This window comes from Pleurodeles waltl, chromosome 3_1 (genome assembly GCF_031143425.1).
Source record: "Pleurodeles waltl isolate 20211129_DDA chromosome 3_1, aPleWal1.hap1.20221129, whole genome shotgun sequence".
Lineage (NCBI taxonomy): Eukaryota > Metazoa > Chordata > Amphibia > Caudata > Salamandridae > Pleurodeles > Pleurodeles waltl.
In genome coordinates this window covers 1,440,150,793-1,440,170,066 of record NC_090440.1, presented here as the reverse complement: position 1 = coordinate 1,440,170,066, position 19,274 = coordinate 1,440,150,793, and the positions used below count along the sequence as shown (strand labels likewise).

General features: G+C 42.5%; 1 protein-coding gene across 2 annotated transcripts in view; it reads right to left on the bottom strand.

Annotated features, from left to right (window-relative positions):
* Positions 1-19,274, bottom strand: part of SIK2 (salt inducible kinase 2) — a 348,026-nt gene that overhangs the window by 258,971 nt on the left and 69,781 nt on the right. The window contains exon 1 of one of the 2 annotated variants that reach the window (XM_069225001.1): positions 3,735-3,776. The exons of the other annotated variant lie outside the window; for it this stretch is intronic. The gene's annotated coding sequence lies outside the window, so the exon portion shown is untranslated. Of the gene's footprint in view, positions 1-3,734; positions 3,777-19,274 lie in introns of those variants that run through there. 2 annotated transcript variants of the gene reach the window in all.

Genomic DNA, 19,274 nt, shown 5'->3' with positions numbered 1-19,274 from the left:
AATATGGCCACCAAGAGAAAATCATCAAATCCACACATGTATCATGTCCAGCATCACCTGGCAATAATCTGGCCGATGCTTCCTCAGTATGCATCTTATACAGTGCAGGTATGGGCTAAAACAGAACTACTCTGGAAGAAACGTGGTAAAAATGTCACTGATTAGTAGTATTCAGACTACTTGTCGTACATCCAACGCCAAGACAACCTGTTCCAAATGTGCGAAGACCTGCTTCAGCATTCCACAGAGTTTGATGCTGAGCAAGCGTAGCATTCACGGTAAATTCACTACATGAAATCAACAAAGCACAAATTTGGAGTTGCAAATTCTCTCAAAAACAAAGTAACTGAAAGGGTTTACAAAGAATAAAAAACATGGTTTACAAATTCAGTACAGTGTATTGGCAAAAAAACAAAGGAAATACATTAGTAGGTAGAAACGGTACAGAAACTCATGTTATCGCCCCACTCAGAACTATATTAAGGGAGGTATTCATTTCTGACGCAATACAGTTTGAGATTTCCAAGGTATGTCCTCATCCGACTAGTGATGCTAACCACTTGGATGCTGTGTTGCTGGTTAAACTGTAGTAGCATTCACAGACAACTCGCTGCATTAAGTCATCTCAACACAAATTTACAGTTGGAAACTCCTCGAAAAACAAAATCTGAAATGTGTATAATGAATGATAAACATTGCTCACCAAATAAGTTCAGAGAGTGGGAGAAGCAAATAAAACAACTAAATCAGCATGTGGAATTTGATGGAGAAGGATATTTTTTAGGAAGCTCTTTGGGAAACTTTTTCAGCTATTTATCTCCGAAGGCAGTGCATGGAGCATGAATGGAACACACTACATGGTATGGGATTGTAGTTTTCACACCTAAAAATCTCTTAAGGGACACATACGGTAAACAATTGTTTTGATACTTTGAGGGGTGATCTTGACTTGGAGAAAAATTTACATTTAAAAAACTGATCAAGAGAGGCAAAAAAAAAAAGTTACCAAACACTAAAGCGTACACTTTTGGATAAAATTTTATATTGAGATGCCTATACTGTGGTGCCTTCCATCCTCCTTTCCCATGAGGCAATCAAACAATTACAAGCACCAGAATACATTGAAAAACGTGGACAGATGAGCTACTCACGAGTGTGCCTGGAAAACGCGAGAACTCTGGGTTTTGTGTGCTCAGGTAGGTTTATTATAAAAACAGGGAAAGGCACAACAAATCGTTTCACTTTGTTAACCTGGGCAGGGGCTTCTACACCTGGCACTAGCACTGGTGTACCATAAACTGTTAACTATAGTGAAGCATGGTCTTAGTAAATATCCTAGAGCAGCGGGACACAGACGGGACGGCCTTTCTGGGATTGGAGTCAGGAACATTGTCCGGTGATAGCGACAGGGAGAGCCAACTGGTCTAATCAAAGGGATGGCCAGCCTGGAAGCCTGCACTCTAATTGACCCGCTTATTTACGAAGCTATAGGGTACCCGCAAAGACATCAGAAGATAAGGAATAATTGGATGCCATAAAGGGACAAAAAGGGGTGGCCTTCCCAGGACCGTAATGCCAAATGCATGAGAGCGTCCACAAGAGGATGAATCTCAAAGGATGCGAAGATCTTTCCTCTGTGATCTACAAGTGCCTTTGTGTTGTTTTGTCCTTTCAGATATAAAATGGCCGGAAAAAAACAAAAACTTTTAATTATAGTTTATTTAAATTAGTTTACAGTTGCTGGAAGCTGCTGCCGGGTCACTGATACTTTAACTCACTTATTTTATTCACCGATGCACTCGCCCTCCCATTCATCCAGCCATCATTCACTATTCCACCCATGCACTCAATCGTTCACCCATCCACCTATGCACTTACTCATCCACCCACCCACCCAATGATCCATCTCACAACTGCTATAAAGAGCAGATGTTAATGTTACCCAGCTGAATACCCGTCATTTTAGCGAATTTGGATAGATGAAAGCCTGAGTTGGTCGTACCTGAATTGAAACCCTGGGCTGCCATATCACCCATGATTTAAGCACACCTTGCAACCGTTACTAAGACACCTTATCAGCATACCATGTCAGCACTTGTATGGCTGTACAGCAAACGCCTAAATACAAACAGTGCCCATAGGAGGGGTTGAAGGGGGAGCCAGTTGACCAATTATAAATAGTTTCTACTAAACAGAGTTGCTGACATGTTTGGTTTTGGACATCCACAGAACTTTCATGAAGAAAAGGGCAGTGATTTAATTAACGTATTGGAAGTAGCAGTGGGCATCTACTGGTTTTAGTTGTCATATTGTTAATCAATTTCTTGCTGAATCCTTAATGTTTAGCATTCAAAAACACCACATGAAGAAACAAAATGCAAGTCAGGTCAATGGCAATTTATAATAGTTCTTAAAAGCTCATATATTTACATGTCTTGTGGGACAATTACATGCAAACTTTAGTATGGACCAACTAAATGCCATAAAACCTTCTACAAAAAAGTCAAATGCTTTATAATTCGTATTGTGTTTAAAATACCAATTCTTGCAATTAAAATCAACAAATATTCATGCTGTGCTTGGAGGACATTTTCTTTCCCTACCATATCAAACCGTAGCATGACGGCAGTCCTTACAAAACTGAATGGCTACCCTGGCTTCCATTTTCCACTCAGTCTTGGAAAATCGAAACATGGAATTTCTGCCCATCCCACCTGCCTTTTGACTATCAACTAGATTGTATCTCGAAAATCGTTTGCCCTAAAAAGTAAAACAAAAATGAAGTTCTCGCAATTTAAAAAAAAAAAAAAAACTCCAATATTTTAGACATGGAATTTTTGGATCCCTTTTTGTAAAAAAAAAAAAAAAAAAAAAATTGTTGTGCTTTTGTAATAAAGGAATGTTGATTAAATGTACATTTTTGACAGCAACTTCACAAATAAGTCCCACACATTAATGTGGAAAGCTAAGAATACAGGCCTTCTAACACAAGTACATAACGAGCAGAACTAGATTCATCACTTAGACTAACTAAAATTCTTGAAACGGTCAAGTTTTCAAATACCATGCAAAAGTCGCACATACGTATAAAGTAAATTTTCTTTCTTTGCGTTCTAGTACCTGTAGTCCTTAATTTACAACAGGAGAAACAGAACTGCAAGAACCAGAGGGCAAACAAAATACAAGGGGTGGATGATTCAGTCCGCGAATCAGAAACTGGAGATAAATCTACTCAGTTCAAACCATTTTAGCTCCCCATACCTCAATTCCCTGGTAAGCCAAAACTGTAAACACCTAGAAGCAATTTCATTTTCTATTGTGTACTATGTGAGAAAAATAATTGCATTTAAAACTGATATTTAATGTTGTTTGTTAGCCTTAGACAACACTTCTGTATACCACATTCAAGAGGTGCCTCTAATAAAACAGATCCATCATCAGGCCGGTGTATCATAAAGCAGGAACGGTTCATTCACGCCTTTCTTTTTACCTCTACATATTCAGACTTGCCGCCCTGTTATGGGATCATCAAGTCTACAAGCACCAGGTTTGAAAGCGTCGGATGATGTCAAGTAAAACAGTACTTTACAAACGGTTTCTAAAGTGGCAATTAGTTAACCCTTGGATTAATTTAACATTAGGTAACATTCCCCAAGGGGGTGCTCCTTGTTCATTTGGATTACAGCAGCTGTGTGCAGGTACACGTGGAACGCCTCGCTGGGTGCGCCATTCACCTGACGGACGCTCGTCTGCTGACGTGCCTGCCCGTGGAATGCGGAGGACACCTGCGCGCGCCGTGCGCCGTGCGCCACGGGGCGGACCAATGCGCGCTCGTGAGGTCATCTCTGCGGTCTCGCGACCGGCAGTGGGAGGTCCTGCATGACGTGCAGCGCAGATTCACCTGTGGGCACCCTGCAGGCGCGAAGCAGGTGAGCGCACGAAGACACAGAGGAAGAAGGAGAAAGACCGACCAGATGCGCGAACCCAGAAGTGTTGGGAACACGCTGTTCATGGGACCGCAGGGCTTCCTTACACAGGGGGCGACTCGCGGCTTCTGCTTTTTTTTTTTTTTTTTACACGCACAGTATTTTACGTTTATATTTCTTCGGACAGCATTTAAGAGACCCATCGTGCAATTGAGATTACCCTGCGGTACCTGATGTGGCGCAAAGGGTGATCTGCGCCGGGATCAGTGTTACGGGTCCCAGCTTTCCAAGAGAAATATACCCGTCATTTGTTAATGTTTTAAGAGTCTGCAAAGGTCCGAACCTGATATCAAATAGAAGATTAAACAAAATTGTACGTATTTATTTGTAACATGATTGTTCTGTCTTTGTTTACTTTAATTATTGAAAATTGTTCAATACAGTAGCTTTAGAACACATTTTACAGTGCTTTCTATTTATATTCGCTGTTTGATGTATGTGCACACAAGGGCAAAAAAAAAATACTGGATTTTGTCGATCTTACTTATTTTTGTGTTGGCTAGGACACTAAAATTCCATTGGTGCCAGAAAAAATACGGGCCAGGTGGCAATCCTAATCGAGGTTCTAAATTGCACCTCAAACCTCTCTCAGATCTGCTAGAAATTAAAAATGGGCATTGAAAGTGGTCCCTCATTGGCATTATATTCATACCTTTAATTTTACTGGAAAATAATACTGAATGATTTCTGACCATTAATTTAAAAACGTTAATGTATTTATTACGTAGCTGATTTAGTTCTTACCGGTCAGATGGCACACTAAAGGGATCAAAAAAATGTAGTTAACATGTTTAAGCCATGCCCTTATCTACATAGACCATGTTCCTTTTAGAGACCTGCTTTTTGCATCCCGCTTAAAGCACTGGCCTGCGCAAATATGGTTGCCTAGAGACAAAACATGTCTCCACAGAATGTCTCACCAATGCCACACGTAGTAAATACTATTTCCTGTCATATTGATATTTACAGGAAGCATAATTCGTCTTTAAGGATGGAATGCAGTTTCACCTCACCAGGCCAAAACCTTGGCAGCCTTGAAATCGAGGAGTTTATGAGAGCTCCTGCTTTTTTCGTTAAACCGAAACAGAACATTTGCATTCCAATGACGAGAACGAAAAGTGCACCCCCCCTAATTTATCAATGATCTCTCCCTAAACTCTCATCTTCCACTGGCTGTTCAAAATATGACTGTTCCCTAGTTGCGGCAGTTGAAAACCAAACACGGCACGTCAGTGTTTTACTTGGATAGATGGAATATTACCAGCCTAGTCTCTCAAAAGCTAAAATAACAATAAGGGAAGTAACCAGAATGGCACCTACTTTCAAACCGGAGGTACTGAAAAGTAAAAATGTACTCTAATATGAAGGCACCAGATGTAGCATATTAACAGTGGAAGGCTAGTAGGGCTGTATTTAGGGGCGAATGCAAAGCGCTCTGTCCCATGTTGTAATCTCTCTCTGGGCTTCAAACCACGCCCATGTCACTTCTGTCTCTTTCATTGGTTTGTGGGCTTGCCTTTTAAAATCTGCTCGCTTTCATTAGTGAAAGGCAAACTTACGAGGGTCCACATTTTCTGTTCGGTTTCTAGACTACTTTTTCTCTTTTTTCACAGCACAAGCTCACTTGGCAGAAGTTGAGCGCTTTGCATGACATCGACCCTAATACATAGTTAATTTCACTATTGCTAGTTACATGGATAATTGCACTTTTGCCAATAGGTTTCACTACGAGTGAATTTTTTTTTCCCATTGTGTGTCTTCTTTGCACTGACGGTAGCCGTCAGCTCACTTATGTGAAGCTTTTACTTTTCAGTTTATATGGTAAGGAAAGTCCAGTTAGTTATGTGAAACTTGTTTTATTTTCATTTTCAATTTATGTGGCAAGAAAAGTCCGGTTAGGAGTTTACAATGCTAATTGCTCGAGCTCAAGTAAATGCAAGACCCATTGCATTGCAAATGCTTGTTTCTAGCTCTTCTGTGCTTTCTTGGGCACCAACATGTGCCAAAATACCTGGATATCACTACAGACTGGTGCTTTGTGTGCAGAGTGAGTTGCAGAGTGAAAGAAGGGGTAAAGTAATTAAAATGCCATCATACACTTGGAGACCTTTGTATTGCCCTCAGCACAGAACAACTGTTGCTCTAAATGCATGCACAATAGCAGAGGTATGTGTGATCTTAAAAAATAATCTTTCAGCTGGTCAGTTTTGACCACTAGTCATCCTGTGTGTGCTGATATCTATACAGGAACCAAAGGTGGTCCTCCAGGTTTGTTTTGAGGTGCACTGGTTGAACTCCATGTGTCTCAACATTAGAAAAAGGAATCATGCAGATCATTACAGGCAGAGCTGTGTTTCCTATGTACTAAATTAGCAAGGGGTGCTACAGGTCAGAGACAGGAACCCTACCTGAGCATTACATGGGTGTCAGTATCAGGAGTGGTCTGTGTGGCTGGGGCTGGTCAGGGTAGGGGGCCAGGTGCAGGGGGCATGGGAAAAATAAATAAATAAATATAATAAAAAAAAATAATAAAAAAAAAAAAAAAAAATCCTGCTTTGCTTCTGTGCTGCGCTCCTCTCCTGTCGCTGCTGCAGGCACAGGCTCCCAGCCTGCCCTGCGCCAATCTTGACACTGCTCAGAGCAGCGACAGGATTGGCTGGGACGGCCCAGCCAGGGCGCTCCTAGGCAGACAGGGAGCCTATGCAGGCTCTGTCTAGCCCAGCAACCGTATTGCTACGCTGGAGAGAGCCCTGTACCCATGTGTCTGGCCAGCCTGAGATGGCTGGCCAAACACATGTGCTCCGAGGGGAGTGCACAGTGCACTCCCCTCAGCTCGTCACCCCCCATGCCCCTTTTACATGGAAAGGATAATAAACAGAGTTTATTATCCTTTCCTTGTAAATGGATTTGCAGTGGTTGCTGCTGGTGGGGCGATGCTCCTCCGCCCATACGGAGGAGCTGCGCCTGGTCAGTATTGGAAAAGCAGTGAGCGTATCAGGTTCAACTGAACTGAGTGGTTGAGATGTCAATTTGTCTCGGTACCCAAATAGGAAAGTGCCTTGCAAGCCTGAGAGAGGCGAACTGGCTCAGATACATTTGTCTCAGTTCTCGATCACCAAGGGCTGCTGCAGGACAGCCAAGAAGGAGCATCGGAAGGCCTGCTTGTGGGACCCTGGCACTGAAAAGCATATAGTGCTGATCAGTGGTGGGATCACTGCATCAGCTGAGATGCAGTGTGGTCTCAGTAGGTGAGGTCAACTGCCTCAGATATAGGTCTGTCTCAGTACTCTTATAAGAGAAGGCATGGGAGATGAGACATTAAGGGGCAATAGCACATTTACATGCGTTTCCCTTATAATGAAAAATGCGTGTTGTTGCACGTTTGCATAGATGTGCGCTGGCAAAGTGTGGTGCAAGTGCCAGAATGTTGATACACAGTAATAGAGCTGTGCATGTGTCTTAGTTCCAGAATAACATGCTGCACAGCTATAGCCTTTGTTACTACATTGAGTGGCTAACTACAGGCCTCAAGGTACAAGCATCATGTGTTTAGGAAGGAGTCACTGGGGCCTGCCGGGCTTGAAGTATGACCCCCCAGAAAGTGGAAGACCTAGCAGCTTGTGACAGGAATGCTTGTGTACACGGTATCAGAGTGCCCCTTTATCTCTAATCTCAGAATGCAACCAACATTACACCTATTTAGTAACCAAGATGGCTGCCCCCTTAAAAAATAACTGCTGGGCCGAAGTTTTGCTTTTTTCTCTTACCAGCCAGTGGTTTGTCAGTGAAAAACGACATGAGACTATGACATTCTTCAAGGGCAGGCCTGGTTAACATTCAATCAGGAAAGTGATTGGGAGTAAAGCACACGTTCCAAAAGGCAAAACCACACAGGCATTTCAGATGCCATCCATGTGACCAGTTAGCACCACCCAAATGCACAAATATAACTGAAATCACAACAAACAGTGTACTGATTGTCAAAGAGAAAAAGGTGGCAAGTCACCACACCCTTCAGTAAGGAGTACAAGTGAAGATGAAGAACAGAATGCACACTACAACTACAGCTAACAAGATAAGGGCATCAGGTGAACCCAAATGACAGGATATTGGATGTGTCCCAAAAAAAAACTCTGACACACACTTAAGGGATAGAAAGCACGTAACCACCTTGCATATTTCACATCCTCTGAAAACACCCGATATATCCAGGTGCATATGTGTGCTAGTTATAGTATTTCAGAAAAGGGTGGTTACTCAAAACACAAACTGCTAACTTGTGGATTCAAAATGCAAGTCTGTGAAGTTTCTCAATGCTCAGAAAGAAACTTCAGAACCAACATTTCATTTCAATTCTACACTTGCTCCAATAGACCCCACCACGTTCAAATATAAAAATCAACATCTCTAATTCTCATAACACCCGAGTGTGTGGCGGTTCAGGACATCATTGGAAAGGGGGCTGTTGTAGGTGAAGCATGCACTTCCTCCATCTCCAGCAATGTGCTGGATTATTGCACGACACAATCAGAGGGTGCCAAAATGTATCCACATCCCCAAGACATATTGTTTCTGGTCTTGGTTCTACTCATGTAGTTTTTATTTATAAAGTACTGTTTTTTGTACTTTTCCATAATGACCTAAAGTAGAAGCAATCATGGCCATATCTCAATATGCAGGTTTCTCAGATATAGTATGAATATGAAGAGTACTTATTAAAACTGCTATCTAGAAAATGCACGATAGCCAGAACATGAGATTTAGACATCCAGCCACAAGTAGGGCAGCTTTTCCTTAGCTGTATGATGGTGCTGGTATTTCCAAAAGGTACCTGGCTCCTAAAAGGGACTAATGTATCGAAATGAATATCACTTTAGGCAAATGTACCTTTTTCCATCATTTTTAAACATCCGGTGGTGAGATATAGTTCAGATATGAGAAGCTGCTAGAGGATAAGTATACAACTAGTCAACTGCAGGTAGAAGGATCCTAGTGCCATACTCACAGTCCCAAGAACCAAGCATCTTTTATAGACAATTTTCAACTTCGTCCATCCCTTGGATATTTACATTTTTTCAAGAAAGTAGAAGCTACATTTGTATGATGAGAATTTTTATATGTCTCTAGAAATAAATCATAAATGTACCCTGGGCCTTTGGGTACCCTATGGGATTCCGTTTTATTTGCATCGTATTCAAGACCGGTCCCATTCATTGCAAAGCTAGCAATTCAATACATTTGCCACCCGGTGAAAAGGCAAATTAACATAGATATCTATGACGGGCCACTCTAAGGAAACTCTGAAAAACTGTAAAAATACCACAATGAGTGGTGCACAGTTGCACCAGATTCCATCTTCAACCTGAGAATACTATCCTGAAATTGTTAAAATCATATTGTATAGTCACTGGCATAAGTTTGTGATTTTGTCTCATTCGTTTCTTTTCTGGATGACTTGTATTGCAGTGTCAAAGCATGTCAGCAAAATGTGTCTCATTGGTGTCAAATGAGTTTTCAACTCTTGGAAGTAATAATAGCAAACATTACAACTATTAAGTTTCAACTAGTTATTAACTTAAGTACTTTATTTTACTTGTGGTGGGAGCAGATGGGCTATGCTGGGGACTGTGAATGCAGATAAGACCAGGGTTCCAGTCCTGGCGTTCCTAATTACCACACTGTGTGATTCCAGAAAACTGCTTCTTCTGCCTCTCCTTATTTGCCAAAACAATGGGCACTTGCAAAAAGAACAAACTCCTGCATTAAATTACACAAATTGACACATTTAAAAATGTGTAGTCATTTTTAGGTCTGGGTTGACAGTGCAGCTGTCCTCAAGATCTATTGTTAACAAAATATCTACCTATCCCTTGAGCACAGCCCAGTGGAGAATTTCCATATTTCCCTCTCACCTCATGCAGTGGCGTGTTTGATTTATCATTTCACTTCCCATTGAGTGCTTGCATTGTAATGCAAAGAAAGACAATTTCACATCTCAAAAGTACACAAAATCAGACATTCATTTCTTTCTCCCACAGTGTATTGTTATAGAAAAAATAAAGCTTCTGTGTTTTGTTTTCAATGCAGCACACCTGAACAGCCAGGTCTAGTGGTTCAATGCATTAATGAATCCCCTGAAAGAGTCTGTGCTTGATTTAATAGTTGCAGGTTCAAATCCCAGTGGGCTCACTCACCCTTTCATCATTCTGAGGTTTATAAAATAAGCACCATAATATTGGTAACAAACATCTGTTAATCAGAGCCAAGATGTCCTAAGGAGTAGCAGTTGCTTTTCAAATACATGTTACGCTACATTCTAGTCAAAATGCTATGCAAACCCCTTGACTTTGTCAATGCTTTTTTGTGGATTTTTTTTAGATAAAATTACAGTATAAATTAATAGGAAAACAGCGATAAGCCCTCTGCTACCTTTTACTAGGACGTTTGCTGATGCACTTTAATTTAAAATCACACACTAATTCACAAGATACCACACGGCATGAAAGTGCGCCACAATGTTGCATGCAATCTCGGAGAAGCCGACTACAATGCAAAGTCAATTTACCGAGCAAGAAAAATTGGGACGAAATAGTAGCTGAAAGTGGTCCAAGGGCTGCGCCGCTGCCCGTAAGTGACAGCTTTCTGGCAGTGTGGGGAGCGTGAAGTGATGGGATGTCGAGAATAGAGCTGCGAGCCTTTCCTGTACACATGAATAAAAAAGCAACAGCTTCCTCTTGCTTTTAAATACAATAACGCTGAAAACACGCATGGGACTCTTGCCAAGTGTTACACAGTCTTAACAGATGGCGAATTAGTTGTCTGCAGTGGCAGAAGTGAGGCAGTTTATTAATAATTCCAGGCCGTTATCCCGGGCTCTACTGTAAACGAGCCAGTAGCACGTCATGGGGAATAAATGGTGTATTGGACACCTACCAGTTTATTGCCTTTTTGATTCTTTGCACTATGGCAGGTAAGCACTCCTTAGTGCACAGACAGAGCGTAAAACATACTGTACAGGCCTACCTAACCAATGGGTCTACTGAGACATCGGGGGAGGTGCTTGGCCACCCAGGCCAGCCTATACCCACCTCAGCCCAACAACCACACCATGGCTAAAAGTGGTAATTCCCCCCAAATACTGGCGCGATGGCTTCATGTCTAGAGAACTGCATGGGAGATGGCAAACATAAGCATGGATGAATAAGTACTGCTTAGCTGACGTCCATATTCTGCATAACTTGTGCTTCATTAGTTAACTGAAAAAACACAATGCTGCTTTATCAATATTCTGGTGACGTTTCTTTATTCCACCATGCCACAATTCCTGCCTTTTTGTTTCACTCTTGCAGGTCCTTTTTAGGTCGAGCCTAGGCAGCGCACGCGCTGTCTCCGAGACATGCTGAAATCAGTATGTGGATTGACAGTCCGCCCACTGGCTTTTGATTGGTAACTTCAATAGACTTTTAAAAACTCTTCCTTTGTAGTGGCTAACCTGTATTTTAGTCCCTCATTTTAGTTGTTTGGGAACACGCAGCGAGCAGTGTCTAACTACCGTTAACTTTCCACTGGTGGGTTGAAGTGTTTGGTCTTGGAACTATTTTGAGGGTTGAGCCTGCGAGTGCATGTTCTTGTGTCTCGTATGCGAGATGCTGTTGTGTTCAGTAAATGGCTTGGAGTCCCTCTGTCACTCACCATTTGCTGGTTTGAGTGGCACTCCTCTTTTCAGCCTCGTAATTTATCAAGGCATGTTTGGCATGATTTTTGTTCCTCTGTATGGAACAGGAATCAAGGACTTCTTGATTTCAACTTAGTAAGTGCCCCTCCGCTGCCCCCGACATGATCGAGGTACTATTTTGTTCTATATTCCAGTGCCCTGCAAACAGAAGGCTTGTGACTGGCTAAAACATTCCCAGCAGGACAAACACAATTGCAAAGTTTTATGTTTTTTTAAAGCTAACTTTATTTTATTTGTTAAAATCGTCTTTTCTCAGTTTCCACTCATGTTTGTTTTGTTTTTGCTCATGGGCGCTGGTGTAAAAGATGACAATTAACTTTTTTCTTTTGTTTCTGGAAGTGGCATGGGCAAGCTGTCTGGTCAGACTCTCTGGGCGCACAGCTGCTCCCCCTGATTTTCGATTCAAGCCGCATTGAAAACAGGTTTGTAAAGAGTGCGATTGAAAACAAGCCTGTAAATCTTGATTTTTTTTTCTTCTCAGCTTGTGTGTTGGAATGTGGTGTTTTTTGTGCTTTTGTAGTAAACATGCTCGCTGCTCAGCTGACGGAAGGTAGCGTGTGTAAACTAACTTTGTTGGATGCTGCACGCCTTTTAACTACACGCCCGCTTTCATTTTCAACATCGTGGGTTTCATTATTTTAATTTGGAGGCCGCATTCCTTTTTTACTACACGTCTGCTTAATGCAGCTCTTTTTTGCTCCTTTCCCTTCGCTACCCTCCCCCGCCCGAAGGCTCTTGCAACATTACCACCTCATCGCCATTTCGGATTTAAAGCATTGCTTAAACAAGGGCAATCTGTTTTGGCTGAATGCTGCCTGTAGCCATGCAACAGGCGCTGCATTTTTTTGTTTACAATTATATTCATGACAAAAATCTAAACTATCATTTTCATACAGCAGGAGTGTGTACCTCAATAATAAGGACTCAAGCTTAAAAGCACGTTATTGCACTTTTATCACTGTAAAAATGTATCTGCTTTCTTTAGTACAAATAATATGTATATTATTTTTGTGACAGTAACATTTAATAAGATCATTTTTGGTGCTTAGATGTAAGAATATGTAAAGCTTTGTGCAATGGAATATGTCACTTTAAAATGGCCGTTCTGTTTCCATCCAGTCCTTGTTGATTTGCGACTCTGCTGCTGCACCCCCTCTAGCAGGGGTAGTGAGCGGGCGAGGCAGCTAAGGGTTCTGGGAGTTGTGCTGCTGGAGTGTCCCGAACACGTCAGACACCGGGCTTCTGCAGCCCTGCAGTAGCCTGGAATAACAAACAGGCAGATCCAGAAGTACAAGACTTTAACGTAAAGGTGAGACCAGGTGACAAATAATTTGTGCTGCTCCTTGAGGAACTTGTGCCATAAGGGAACGGGGAGCACTTGCTATTGCAAACCAACACACTTCTTCATGTAATATAGCGGGCAGAGGCGAGTGCAGCGTGGAACACCGCACTGTGCACATAAGACGCGAAGCATCTGTAGCACTTGTCAGGAGAATACTAAACACGAGAACAGATTCTTGCATTGTATGAACGTCAACGTGCACAGAGTAACGAGCTGAAAAACACAGCACAGAGGGCACACAATTCTATATCTCGGGGAACTTTTTCTCAATTTTTTTTAGTGCAATCTAGCTTAGGTACATTACATGACTTGTCCAGAACCACAGGGCTTTGAGCCGAAGCCGGGACTGGTTTTGAAATGTCCTGTTTACTAACACTCGCCCTCTTTTCCTCCCATCCCGTTTTCCACACCCAGCCAATTAGCAAATCCATCAACTCGTTTTCTATATGTTCTGGCTCTCCAGCGTTTCCACTTTTTTATTGCCCGTTTGGCTTTTTTTGTCTGTGTATTTGTCTGCTATTTATCTTTTGGCTGTCTATTTCCCAGTTTCTATGTACTCTCTCTCGTGGCATTCTTTCTCTGTTAACCTCTGCGTCTTATTTCTCTGTGCATTCGTCTGCTTCTTTTTTAGGGTCAAGCGCACACAAGTGCTCTGGTCCCTGTTGTAATCTCCCTGTGGGCTTTTAACCAGGCCCATGTCACGGCCATCAGTTTGGTTGGTTCGTGGGCTTGCCTCTTAAAATTCACTTGCATTCATTAGTGAAAGGCATGCATACGCCATGTTTACAACGCTAATAGCTCTAACTCAAGCAAATGTGAGACCCGTTGCATTGCAAATGCTTGTTATAATTTGTTCTATGTACTGTGCCTCACCTTGCCGTTCTGAAACGGCCCTGGTTAATCAATAAAAACATTCAAGAAGTTAATTAGGCTGATGTTAGCCCCTCTTTGAGGAACATTGGGGACATTTATTGCTGCTCTGTACTCTTGCGTTACAACACGACCTGCTTCATAGACTGTATTTCATTAGTAATTTCTCTGCACACCATGTCACACAATTCCAAAACACAAAACCACTCCAAACCACTCCAAACCACATACCTCCACACTCCACTCCACTCCAAACCACATACCTCCACTCCACTCCACTCCAAACCACATACCTCCACTCCAAACCACATACCTCCACTCCAAACCACATACCTCCACTCCAAACCACATACCTCCACTCCAAACCACATACCTCCACTCCAAACCACATACCTCCACTCCAAACCACATACCTCCCCTCCCCTCCCCTCCCCTCCCCTCCCCTCCCCTCCCCTCCCCTCCCCTCCCCTCCCCTCCCCTCCCCTCCCCTCCCCTCCCCCTCCCCTCCCCTCCCCTCCCTCCCCTCCCCTCCCCTCCCCTCCCCTCCACTCCCCTCCCCTCCCCTCCACTCCACTCCACTCCACTCCACTCCACTCCACTCCACTCCACTCCACTCCACTCCACTCCACTCCACTCCACTCCACTCCACTCCACTCCACTCCACTCCACTCACTCCACTCCACTCCACTCACTCCACTCCACTCCACTCCACTCCCCACTCCACTCCACTCCACTCCACTCCACTCCACTCCACTCCACTCCACTCCACAACACACGGGTAAAATACATTGTCATTTCCAATGCAATAGCTCTCACTCTCACAAATGTGAGAACTATTGCATTGGAAATGCTTGTTCATTCCAGCTTTCTCTTTGGCATGGTTATTCTTTCTCTTCCCTATTAATTCGTCTGTTCTGGCCTTTTCTCTCATGCTCCAAGTCAAAGTCAAATGACGAGAAATAAATCTTGGTCCCCACGAAGTAAGTGTTTGTGCCCATCAGCTTCAACTGCAGGCGCAAGTTAAGCCAGTGCCTGCTATCTGGCAGAGCCACCTATACATTGTTGGTAGTTGTAAGTTGGTAGCGAAGTGAAGGGGCAGAATGCGGGGATGCACTCTGCCATAGATCTGTAGAGACCACACTGGTGTCTATACCAAGGTTTGCAGACACCACATTCCTGTCAACACCAATGTGTTGTCTACAGACCTATGGTAGAGGACATCCCCGCTTTCCGCTCCTGCACTTCGCTGCAATTTCTTGCACACTGTTGCACAGGCAAGGCAGTAGTGGTTCCAAGATCTCCTTGCTGTACTCTAATGTCTGCTGCAGGACTGGGGTACTTTAGCTACCACCAGCTTAGCTTTGAATAACTACACAGCTACCCTTTTAACATTATCCATCTTCCCCAGAAAGCAATGTTAAGCAAGGGCGTAGCTTCAGGGGTAGTGTTTGGGGTGCTTCACCCCCCTAATAAATGTATTTTGTGATAAATAGTTGGGTACAGGTGCTGTCAGTCAGTATTGTGTGAGTTGTCAGATTTCAACAGAAATTTTTACACAGAGAATAAAAAACACACTCACACTCCCTCCCTCAGTTTGGAAAGACATAAAATGTTGGATATTTCACATAATAATTTGCTTTCTTTCACCAAGTACCTCTAGCAATCTGCATTCCTCTCTCTTTCTGCTGCCTCTTAAGCCCCGCTCATGTGCCCTGCTTGTTGTATGATGTATTTTAACATTATGTGCCAGCCTGATTGTTGGGCAATCTGAAGCTCACCCCCCAACCAATTGTATTCACTAACCCACGACCCTGATGTTAAAGCAAACACAAGCAGCGTGTACAGCCACCTGATTCTAGCATGGTAGGTGTCTGGCGTGTCGAGGATCCTGCCATCTCAGTGGTATTTGAACCTTCGTTCAAACTTTGTAATTTGCAGTACGAGGTGGCATCTTGACATAGGGAAGATATGCCCTTCACCACCCAAGGGTGAAATAGGGGCCACTGGCAACACCAATACTCTATTATACGTTATTACCATCTAAGCTCACACTGCAGCTTAAACCAAAAAGAAAAAAAAAAAACAATTTTAATGCAATCTTCTAGAACTGGCATAAAGCTCTGGGCCTGATACCTGGGCATGACTACCACTCAATAATGACAATAGGAAAAGTAGCGCCCTACAGCCTATAAAGCAAAGGCTGGTGTCAATGTTGAGACAGTTTAAGAAAAGATACAGATGGAAACCATGAGAAAACTGGATCTGTTTTGCAATGCTGACAGGAAACCCATTGATTTTCATCACTTTTTTTTTTTTTTTACATCAATACACTTTTCTATGAACTGGAAGGTGTGGGAGGGGATTGTTAGTGCATTAAACTACTCACAGGGATGTGGGCATTCTTGAGAAGGGATGCTTTGAAAATGTGAAGAATATCCACAAACTTGAGTTTCATATTAAACAACGTTAGAGAAGTGCCCTGCCACCATGGATAAGGCCAGAGATTTATCCCTGCCATTGACAGGAGGAAGTCTCTTTCCAGAGGTGGGGGAGGTGAAGGACCAGTACCAAACTGGCAGGTGGGTGTTGAGGTGAACATCGAACATTTTCTATGAACTATAGTACAAACATTTAAAGAACTAAATAACACTGAGCCAGATTCACAAAGAAACCCCTGTTTGTTAGTGCACAGGAATAAGTCTAAACTTGTTTTACATTTTAGAACTGTGATCAACAATTTGTTTTTACAAAACATGTTCCTTGGAACCATAGATCTTCCACAGATTTCAAGGAGAATACTGGAGGTCACAACATTCCAGCTGATGTACTTTTCAAAATTAAATATCTTTTAGGTTTAGATGCAACGGGTATTTGATTTGTATTTTTTCCTGGGCTGTCTTCACTGGATGAACAATCTCCCTTGATAAGAACCCACTCCACCGACACCTCTTTTCCCACACATCAAGCACACTTATACCACATTTTGTTTATTATGGGAGGAAAACCCCCTGAAAAAAAATCTTGCTAGTGTATTAAAGTAATGACTTGGTGGGCATTCCCAAAATGGAGGCCCATCAACCCTTTTTTCCGACCACTTAAACACTTATGCAGGCCACGCTGTCATTTGGCAGTCTTTCCCACTTGAGAAGGTGCCCAGTCGCGCTCACAATTTCTAGAAACAATGGTTTCCATTTAGGGCTGGAATGTTCCTGTAACTGAAAACCACTGACACAAAAGTGTGAAAGAGTTATCTATTATTTAAGAAGCTAAATAAAGTCCTTCTCAGGAGCTTCCCGAGTTCACCCAATGCCATTTTGGTTAATTAGTGGAGATTTTAAACTTTTTATTGCTTGCCTTACTAATTATTGTGAATATACAGGGACAGACTTCTGGATTGTCTTTTCATCTTTTAAAGTAATGTAGACAATATGATTTGGGGGATGATGATTTACAAACTGGTTTGCAAAATTGTTTGGTCCTGCTTCCTGCACATTTCTCTAAGACCTGTGTGACTTCCAACATGAAGTTGGGCTTAACAAAATTTGCCTCAAAACATATTCATTCAACATAAGGACGCCCGGGCATTTGGCAGAATACCTGTGCCCAACAAAGGATGTAAATAAAGACCACTGCCAAGTGGTGTCTGAAAAGTGCCCAGGGCTCGCAACCCATGGCATTTCCTTTAATCAAAGCCACCTATAACTTCACAACTTCAAAGAAGCTGCCAGTAGTCAAGCCACAACCTCAACCTGGGGCCGGCTGATGAAGGATTCATTCTAGAGAAGAAACACCACTGAGATGTGACGTGACGGCCCCATAAAAGGCCTCAATTTCATCACAACATTGAGAGTGATGAATTTCTGACCAACAGTAATTAGGAGGATTTAAATTGTTTTTAGAAATAGTAACACATTATTAATAATATTTACTTGCACAAACTTGCAGCTACAAAGCACCCTAAACAGGAAAACAGAATTCACCTGTCAAATGGACTGGGCTTGGTGAGTTTTAGATTCACACCCTGTACAAATTCCTGCCACCCAGTGCTGGGCTCAGAATATCGCAATTTGTTTTTCTTTGAAGTATCAATCAACCAGAGAAGAACAAGAGGTTTATTAAACCAGATAGATTTTAAGCAGTGGTCTGCAGGCAGCACAAACCCCCAGCAACAGGCGCCCAACTCAATGGCGCAATCAACAGCATGCACTCTTCAGAATGAAAGGTTGTTTTGAATATACTCAGGGCAGCACAACACAGGAGCTATTGGAGCTTCCGGGCTAGTCAATCACATCCCCTTAAGTCCTATTAGAAACTAGGATAGAGAGCAGGGCCTGCCTCCAGCTTTTGGCTTCTGGTTTGCCAGAAGGTCATAAAACTGACTGGAAACAAGTAAAGGTTGTCAATCTTGATGGTTTCTGCATCTTATCCTGGTGGATGGTATGCTAGAGTCAGGAACCGTGAGTCAGTCTGGGGATCAGTAGCTTGGAGGCTGAAAAGATTGTAGAGGAAGATGATCTTTGCCTTCCACGTCCCAGAGTAATATTCAACAGAAGTTGTCTGTGCATATGTGTGCACGTGTCTGAGTGCATGTTTGCCACAGTGATAGAAGAGCCAAAGGTATTTCAAAAGTCATAAAGCGTGCAAATTTTCAGATGAAAAAGTATTTTCATCTGTCACTCCGGGAGCATTGGGAAGTTAGCGCTGCTCTCGATGTGACACAGGGGCAACGACTGCTTACAATCAGTCAATTTCAATGTGGGCGTCTCTCCTTGGCCTCTGTGCACTTCAGACCCTCTGGAATTTTTGGGAAAGTAAGAGTAAACTGCTCCATGTGTCCCCAGTTATCATGGGGGAGGGAGAGTGGCAGCTCAGCCTCAAACTCTGATAAAGACGGAAGGCCAAGCTTGATCACTTAATTCACTGGCTGAGTCCCGAGGAAGTTTTTAATGCCCCGCCACTTTCAAAGTTCACCAGCGGTCACTGCTCAAACTAAAAAGCCGCTCCCTGAAATCACTGCAACTAAACCCAGCAGTGGACACTGGCACTTTACTCAGAAGTGACGTAAAAAAAGGTTGGAGTAAAAATTGAGGAAACAAGGAATACAAAATAAAATAAATAAAAAAATCAATTGCAAAAGAAAGAGCACAAAAAATATAATAGCAATAGTAATTACAATACTACTATTCATGTATAAGGAAATAAAATAACTTAGCAAATAAAATAAACAAAAGCTGATAATGATATTAATAGTAAATATTAACAGGGGCTAATAATAATGATAGTAAATAATAGCAACAAACGTGTAAATTATGAATACCACATGTACTGTAGATGCCAAAGG